Source organism: Dendropsophus ebraccatus, chromosome 1 (genome assembly GCF_027789765.1).
Source record: "Dendropsophus ebraccatus isolate aDenEbr1 chromosome 1, aDenEbr1.pat, whole genome shotgun sequence".
Classification (NCBI taxonomy): domain Eukaryota; kingdom Metazoa; phylum Chordata; class Amphibia; order Anura; family Hylidae; genus Dendropsophus; species Dendropsophus ebraccatus.
In genome coordinates, this window is record NC_091454.1 from 231,267,064 (window position 1) to 231,276,629 (window position 9,566).

General features: G+C 41.8%; 1 long non-coding RNA gene across 1 annotated transcript; it reads left to right on the forward strand.

The window, feature by feature from the left end:
• Positions 1-734: 734 nt before the first annotated feature.
• On the forward strand, positions 735-4,242 carry LOC138771056 (uncharacterized). Its single transcript, XR_011359542.1, has 3 exons — positions 735-1,645; positions 3,779-3,920; positions 4,133-4,242. It is a non-coding gene; the product is annotated as an uncharacterized lncRNA (long non-coding RNA).
• Positions 4,243-9,566: the final 5,324 nt, after the last annotated feature.

Here is a 9,566-nt window from a genome sequence, read left to right on the forward strand (position 1 = left end):
ATCATGGTAGGATGATTCCTAAGGTGCTGAAACAAGGGCTCTATTATATTTGTGGCAACAGGGCCTACTCCTGGCTGCCAATGGGAGCATGGGGAAACTGCACTATAGGAAGAGTTGTTCCAGCCATTAGACCACAATCTAACATATCATTTTCTGAAAAATACACAAGGGGACTTAGATATAAGAGAGAGTTATTCACCTCAGCTGATAAAGCTTGGATGTGGTTCCCTTCTTGGACGGGATGGGGAATTGAGCTAGCAAATAAGTTAAATAAGTATGCTAGTATCATGGATGGAATTATTAATGAAACCACAAGTTCTAGCCATGCCCTTAATGAAGAATTGGCCCAAGTTAGAAAAGTAGCCTTACAAAATAGAATGGCTCTTGATTATTTGTTGGCCATAGAGAAGGAACATGTGCTATTATAGGTGTAAGAGTGGTGTACCTGGATAGAAGATGCCCATGACCCCATAGAGACACATAGTGGTGGTGATAGGATTGATTTTAATACTTCTCATAAATTGGAAATTTCTAATGTGTTGTGTTTCTCGTTGCAGTAAAGGTGTGGATACGTCCATCCCTCAAAAAGGATAATACAGCTTCAGGGATGACCGTCCGATAGCCCAAGTTGAACTGCCCGTCTCTGCTGAAGACCCTCGGCTGTTTGTGAGACGTGTGGAAGACATCATCCCTGAATCAGGGTCCCACAGGTGCACAGGCATGCGGCCCAGAGTCCATAGGCTTTGTAAATCCTGTGACCCAGCTCAGGCCCCATGGTGGTGCATCTCTGGAAGTTGCTGTTATTATCCATTTAGTTAGAAATATATTTCTGTGTGCTTCAATAAAATATATCTTCATACTTAGAGGAAATGGTCACTAATAGATGGTTGGGAATGGATAGAGTATCCCATGTTATATGCAGCTTATCTGTATATACCATGCCCCTACCGACTGTCTAAGGGGTCATTTCCGGATAGGAAGGATGTTAGTCAGGAACGAGAAACACATATAATAAAAATAAAAAAAATAAAAAAAGGAAAATATATATATATATGTGATAATGATATTATCAAAAGGGTGAGAATTGTTAAAGAAATAAAGGCAATCCAGCCATCTTGCCCTGTTTTTAATATCAATTTGATTCTTAGAGTGGTATAAAACAATACATTTTGCTTATGTACTATGAGATTTTCTGCTTACACCTAAAAAAGTCCACTCTCCACTCACCAACAACTTACCTTCTTTGGATCGGAAACTGTCGAGAATATGGCATCATAAGGTAAAACCCACGGTTGCTGCCAGAGAAGCTTTAGTCACAAGCTTCTTTGTCTGAGATAGATTTGCGCAATAGAATACGGTGCGATTTTGGAGTGTATAGTTTTCAATGGGACACTGAAATCGCTTGCGATGCGCGACAGATTTTATTGTTCACAGGACAGCGGCGTTTCGAGCAGCGTTTTTGTCTTTTTGTGGAGACTGAGTAAAGTTGTGCACAACACCGTCACGACGTACCAACGTCAGTTACGTTCAAGACTTTGGAGGAGACGGACGAACAAGAAGGCACTTCGGTCCCCCGAGATTTCGTCTGGCGAAAATGTCGACCTACAGTCGTATGGGAATCAACGTTACAAGACTAATAGCGTTGGTAAGTATATTTGTGTACTTTTTGTTTGTATGTATTTGTATGTGTATTTTGGGGGGGAGAGTGTTCGGCCGGGTGAGCAGGCAGCCGGATGGTATATGGTCACATAGGGTGTACATGGAGACTCCGCGCGATCAGCAACATGTGCTGATGGCTTTGCAGCGGGGCATGGTGCTATGTGGCATGGTGGCATGGAGACCCCCTTATCTCCTTGAATTGCGCCCATCTTGTTAATTTTTTTACAGTTATTTTAGAAATCAAATCACTGTTTTTTTTTGAAAGGCTGGCAGATTACCAGCATTAGAAGTGGGTGGACGCGCGCGGGCTGCTTCCATCCTCCAGCTAGTGCAACAGAGAGGATCGCGAGCGGCCACCAGTCTATGCAGAGCGGCAAACAGCATCTAGCCAGACGTATACTCACACTCCCTCCCAGGGCCGTTTCTAGGTAATTTTGACTACAGGGCGAATCCTGCTTAAAAGCGCCCCCCCCCCCCCCCCCCCAAAAAAAAAAAACCCCAAAAAACAAAAAAAAACAGTTCAGTGACTCACAGGTGATGTCTTCTTTGATCTGAGGCATCACTTTCCCTTTTCCTCTCCATCTGGCCCAGTCCACCATGATGATTTCTTGCAGCAACAATTCATCTCTTGTGAGCCTGCCAGACAAACAGCTTAGGTTCCGCACTTTTACAACTTCCACTTCTTTTGTGTCTTGTGCAGTAAAGTCAGTAGGTATGTGAGTTGCCCCCTGTATGTAGGATCCCCTGCTGTGCCTCCATATAGTAATAACCCCTCTTTGCCCCCCCCATAGTATTAATCCTCCCTGTGATAATATACATTTTGAACTACATTAAGAATTTCTAAAAATGTTAAAGTTATTTGACATACTTTCAAATTGTCCTTATATTTTTGGCCCACAAAGTGCAGCCTAATTTTATAATTATCCAATGCTGGTTGAGCTTTTGATGGAGGGTCACTTTGTGGAGTTATGTACGTGTTAACTATTCCACAACGCTTACAATAAAAATGGCCACCAGCAATGACTTAAGGGTTACACCAGATGATAGTGCGGGTGCATGTAACAATAAATGTTCTTGACGCAGTGATGCAGTTTGTTGGAGGTCAATAAACTGGACACTTAAAGAATCATTATGTGGATGTTAGATTTTTTCCTGTAGTTAGCAGACAGTGGGGTGTAAATCAGATATGAGCGTTCAGTGTGCTCCAGCAGCCCAGAGAATTTCACCAGAGGAGGGTGCAGATCAAATGGTGGAGTTCACTACGTAACAACCGCTCATAGGATGTGAGGCTGCAGAACCCATAGATGAGCCCAATGTCTGCCAGCAGCAGTGTTGATGTCTGTTGATCATATATGTGAGGGTAATGGATACTAGGTACATGCTACATTATTTTCTCTTCTTTGAGTTGTGATTTTAGCAGGAGGAGCGGGGCCTACTTGATAAGTAGCAAACATTGCGCAACTGCACCATTCACCGGCCAGAAACTTATAAAAAAATCCAATGTCCACAAGAACACGATTGCATACTGGGGGAGAGGACTGTTGTGTGGGGTCTGTATTCAGGGGCAGATTAGTGGTGTGTGTGTACAGGGGGAGTGGACGGGTGTAGGCCTGTCTGTATACAGGCCACACACTGCCAAGTCATTTTCTCCAAAATACAGACATCACACACACCAGTCCTCTAGGCCATAACACACAAAAGGTGATAAACTGCTCCTTTGCCTGAAACCCATGCTCGCTGTGATGGTCCCCCAGCACTGGCCCTAGTCACGCTGACCCTACACGTACCCCTTCACCATCACTATGCAGGACACCCTACAGCAAGGTGACCAAGGGCACCGTCATACAGTCCATTGCCTCCATATTGGCTACTGCTGGACCTAACAGGCATCCATGTTGGCTACTGCTGTGCCTGCCCTTGGCTCCTTTTTGCTGGCCCATAAATGCTATCCATGTTGGCTACTGCTGTGCCTGCCCTTGCCTCCTAGCTATACTGACACTATGAAATATGACCAGTATGTAAAGTTTTATGTTAATTAAATATGACTGTGCATATTTTAATATTTTTAAGTACTGAATCTCTAACTATTTTGTCAAAAATGGATCATCTCTTTACACAGGTTGAAGGGTGCCCCTGCATTTGGGACATAACAGACCCAAGATACAGCGATCGTCACCTAAAACAGGATGCGTGGACACAAATTATTAGAACACTCTACCCTGATATAGACACCATGGCCTCACGTTTACAAAAGCAAATCTGTAAATGTTTGTTCATACTTGGAGCATTTTTGACAACTTTTAGAATTTTTTTTTTTTTTACCTCCACATCTGCCCACTAAGAGCCTTTTACTTTTTTTTTTTTTCCACAATTCTTCACCACTGGATTCTTTGTTTTTTTTTGTTTTTTTTAATTCTTTTTTTTTTTTTTTTTTGCAACACAACACTTTAACACATTCCTACTACTCTTTCAGCTAATGATGTGCACAATAGGTGGCGTTCAGTCCGAGATCAGTTTAGACGTTATGAGCATGACCCCGGAAAGAGCGGCAAATCACCAAATAAATGACCATTTGTCTATGCTGAGACGGTAAGATGCCAAAAATCTGCTAATTTTCTCCACTCCTGTATCGCCACACACTTATAGTCCTAAAAACATGCAATACACTCACAAATTGTTTTCAACCACTAAATAGTTCAGTACCGCACACTGACTGGGGCATTCACCTCATTATGTAATGCATAAACACTCTACTCAAAGACAGCAATCGCTTCCCCTTTTCACCCTCTGTGCCAGCTATTATGCTTGATTTTAACAAAACCATTATTGGCAATTTTTCCATTTCAATTTTTTCAAATACATGTTGCCTTCATCAGCCTTTTTAATAATGTATAGCAGCCTGATGATAAGGGCAAATGTCCTACTATGCCTATTGCACTAATAGAGGGTATGGGTGGCAGTGTGATTTTAACTTAACCGTTTGGACTTCGCAATTAGCATTAGCACCCAACCCTCTTTATTAGGAGAAGCAAATTACATCAGAACTTTATTTTAAATCAATGCCATACAGGAGAGTAAAGAGCGCTGCACCTCACACCTATGGCTGACACTAGTGCCTCTCGGCTGCATAAGAGACCGCATAATTTTATGTATGAATTGATCAAGCCACACTGGCCCATGTACCGCGTGCAGGTATCTGATACACATGGGTCCCTGCACTAAGTCCAAACTGTGCCGGTCAGTGGCCTCCACCCCCGCAGGCACGCACAGTCAGGGAAGGGAGGCCATGGAACGGCCCTGTAACCCCCATATCACAGGACCAGACCCAAAAATACCAGCCCAGCACCACCGGCGGAGAAGGTCAACCACAAACAGCACGAGTCTGGAAAAGGTTTTGCCACTAACCGGCACATTTTTGACCTGTGTAGGCACCCATGTGTATCACATACCTACACGCGGAACATGGGCCAGTGTGGCTTCATCAATTCATATATACAATTCTGCTGTCTCTTATGTAGCCGAGAGGCACTAGTGTCAGCCATAGGTGTGAGGTGCAGCGCTCTTTTCTCTCCTGTATATTATTTAAATTAACTACCAGCGTTTATGGTTTTGTATATATGTGTGTATAAGTTTATTTTGTTACATAGGTAATATTAGTTGCCTTAATTTTTAACCAATTTTGAACTATGAGTTTCAAAAAAACACAGTACCCCTTCTTGTTTAGCTTAATGTTTTAAAAAATTGAATGTTAAATTTGAAAAGTAAACACACCACATTACTCAACAATTAATAAAATTTACACTTTTCTCATTTCAGAACTGAGGGAAATATAGCTGCCCCGGAGACTGAAGTCGAGGATGTGATGTGTAGTTCATCCGGCTCAGCAGGGGATTTGCCACCATCAGAGGATTCTGCTCCACGACCCTCACACATCACAAGGTCACCGGTGAGGCAACGTTCCTCCAGCTCACAAAGGTTAATACGGTCTGGAACTCGTAGGGCACAATCCACTAGTCGCAGTACCATGCCACGCCACGCGCTGTGGAAAGATCACTGGGACCAGCTTGGGGCCTCTATTGCTTCACGCCTAAGGGAAATGCCACACAGTAGACCATGGGTGTGTGTGCCAACTATTTTTGAACTGATGAGGTTTTATGGTAATCCACAACCCATACCCGACAATATCGAGATTATTACAGGAATTAAAAACATATTTGAAACAATACGTACCAGCCCGGTCTTTGACACAAGCACTTTCTATCATCATTCTGCACCAAATATTCAACAGAGTTGTCCCACAATAGCTGTAGAAGACATAGCACAGCCTACAGAAACAGAAGATGCCACAGTTATGGGGTCAATGGTTTCAACACAGCAAAGTTTTCTAAGCCTGCTCAATTCCCCTTCTGCAACCTCCAGTCCTCTTACCCATAGCAATTTTTCACATGCAAGGAGCACAGTAGTCCATCAACAAAACACAGAATCCCCCCCAATGCGTTATGGCAAAAGGTCCACAAAATAGATCGTAGCAACAACTCCGGGATGTGTTCTGAAAAGTTTTTAAAAATAGTTTAAAATAGTAAACTATTTTAATGTTAAAATTATTTTATGCACTTTCATGCCAGTACTTTCATTGTGAAAAATTAGACACATTTTTCTTTATTAGCCATAAAGTTATAGTTTATAAAGTGTTGAATAGTCTCACCCTTTCTAAAACCACACCAACGCAAACAATCCCTAATGCTAAATTGTCAAACATTTTAGCCATATCGTCCATTATTAGGACTCAGTAGTTACTTAATTATTTTCTTTACACTAGTCATTTAAACAAGTAACTCTATAAACAATTCCTTCAGTAATAATAGACCAGCACAATAGAAGATCAAATCTATGGAGGTGATTATAGTAAAGAGCCTAGCGCCATTACTATCAGCCATAGGTGTAATGTTCAACAACTCATTTCTTCCACACAAGGGTCCTGCCATTCCACTGTTGGCTTGTTATGTAAATGGACCTGTGGAATATTGGAAACCAGCCTTGTCATTCAATACATGGTAGTCATGGATGAATAGTACAGAAAAAACAACAGCATATCTAGTGTATTTAACATGGACTACAGACTATTTTTGTCAGTCCTATTACACTAGCAATAGCATATTTATGTCCGGCTTGGTTTTTAACTTTTCCCACAATAAGTTCCACACAAATGTTGTTCTTTGATCACTCATAAAAGTGTGTAAATTTTATTTAAGTATGCAAATTTTTTAACATTCCTTAACATCTAATTTCACATTTGGCCTTCTCTAGTAGTAAGATATTCAAACCATCTAAATTTTAGTACTTACAATACTAGTGAACATACGACACATACTATGGTATTACAATGGCTGCAACTGTTCCATAAATATAGAACAAACCTTTTATAGTTTTCAACTCCACTGACGATGCCACATTTGAAGGTTCCATACACATTACACAGCATTGACACTAAGCCATTTCAGATTGTACACCACATGTCCCCTCCCTGTGGCTGATGAAGCTGCACAGAAAGAATTAAGGAAGACTGTTAATGATTTCCCATGTGTCAATGTAATGGATTTAAAGAGGACCAGTCAACCCCTGTGCCGGGGTGACAGACTCCTGACCCCCCTTTGACAGCTCCCTATACTTACCTAATCCCGTCAAGTCCCACTTCAGGAGATGGTCGGGTAACGAAGATATCAGCCACTGCAGCCCGGCACTCATTGTGCAAGAGGAGTCCAACACTCATAGAGAATGACGGGAGAGTCCAGCGCTCCGTCATTCTATACGAGCCTTGGACTCATCTCTCAGTGCGCGCGCCGGGCTGCAGCGGCTGAGATCTCTGTCAACCGACCTGATCTAGCAGCGGAACCTGCCTGGATTAGGTAAGTATGGGGGGTAGGGAGCCTGTCACCATGGCACATGGGGGGTGACAGGCTCACTTTAACTTTCCCTATATTTGAGTTTGATGCTATAATATTTAAAAAGAAAATCACAAAGAACTTGGATGTTACTTAAAGTTTATACAAACCAAACCCTATTTTCTATTACTTCACAGTTCCCTTTACCTAATTACATGTAATTACTATGCTAGGATTACGCTTGGGGAAGATTGCCACATGACCAAAGAGTAGCTGTGGTTTACACATGGGGTAGTCTCACAACTTACTGGGAAGTCTCGCAACTCATTTCAACCAAGTTTGGCATTTCTTAATGAGGCCTGCAATTTAAAAATGATAAATGTTTTATTATGTAAAATGTTTTTTATAGTTAATTTTTAAGTTTTTACAGTGAGCTTAATAGAGGAGTCTATGAGCAAGCTGCATGTTAGTTGGATGCTATACATATCTCTAAGTCTACAAGCACAGTAAGGAGATGTGATTATTTCAGTCTCCATGGTAATTAGCGTAATGTTGGCCGCTGTTTCCATCCTCAATACTCATAATGGCACTAAATATTGCTGTAGGTGACAACAACAAAACATGAATCCCTTGGATGGCTACAGTGAATACATCGCCATATCCTGGGGTTAGGTAGGTGTGACGGGCACACATTTCTCATTGGCTCATACACACAGTGCACAATTCAGCATTACTCACAAATTTAGCATAGCCTGATACTAACACACAGCATGCACTCTACCGAGGCGAGTTCAGGTAGCACATGATGACTTTGCTCTCATCAACAGGGGCTTAACTGAGCCCCGTAGTGGTTTTTTTTTCTCATTTAACATTAAAATTGATGTACATATCAAACACCCCAATACTGTTTGTCAGATGTTTGGTTTAATTTGCCGCCTTAGACTTTCCACTATTTTAATACAGTTAGTTTGAAAATGTAATTTTCAAGCACTGTACCAAAGCAATATTTTCTGCCTATTAAGTGTGTTGGCTTCATTGTGTTTTAATTTTTTTTAAATAGCAGTTGTGATTGTTTATAAGGGTAGTGCAGCAGTAAATTTTATTTTTTCAAATAACACCCATGAAAAATGTATTATACTTAGTAAGGTATGGTTATGTCTGTGGATGGCCCCCTTCCCCATGTTCCACCATTCCCACCAGTCTACCTGGTAGTGTAGAGAGCCATACATACCCGTCACGTGTCCACCCCCGTCTCCAATCTTCAGTCAGTGATGTCTTCCTTGGATGGATGGCGAGCTGCTGGTAAAGTCGCAAATGTTGTCCGCCTTCTGCAGCGTCATCAGATGCTCATCCCTGATTGACAGAGCATAAGTGTGCTCAGCCAAACACCGCTGATGATGCTGCGGTGACATCAGCCGGTCCTCCATGATTGGCTGGGCACACTTATGCTCTGCAAATTGTGGCTGAGCATTGGATGACCCTGCAGAGGGTGGACAACATTTGGGACAATCAAAGCCATTTGGCGCCCGTCCAAAGAAGACGTCACTGAGTGTTGTTTGGAGACGGGGTCAACATGTGACAGCTATGTATAGGGCGCCACACTTCTGGATACGCGGGTGGGGGTGGTGGGACACAGGGAAGGTTGCCATTCACAGGCATAACATACATTACAAAGTTGTCTAGCTTTGCAATGTATATTATTCTGAGAATGATTCTTTACACGGCCCCACGACTTCAACATAACATCACACACTTTACTAACCTAATGATGAATTAATAGCTTTTTTTATGCAACCAATCAGGTAACTTTGGGGCCATAAACTATTTTCATAGTGTTGGAAATCTTCAAAGTAGCTATATTCTCCTGTATAAATTAAAAAGTGGTCTAATGTAAAGATCAACTAAAACAAATTTACAGTTTATTACAAATTTGTAAAAATAATACAGCACTCAATTGTACACACCCAGACAGTATGGCTACAAACAACTCCGTTAACATTGATGTTGTTTTGTAATGGATTATAG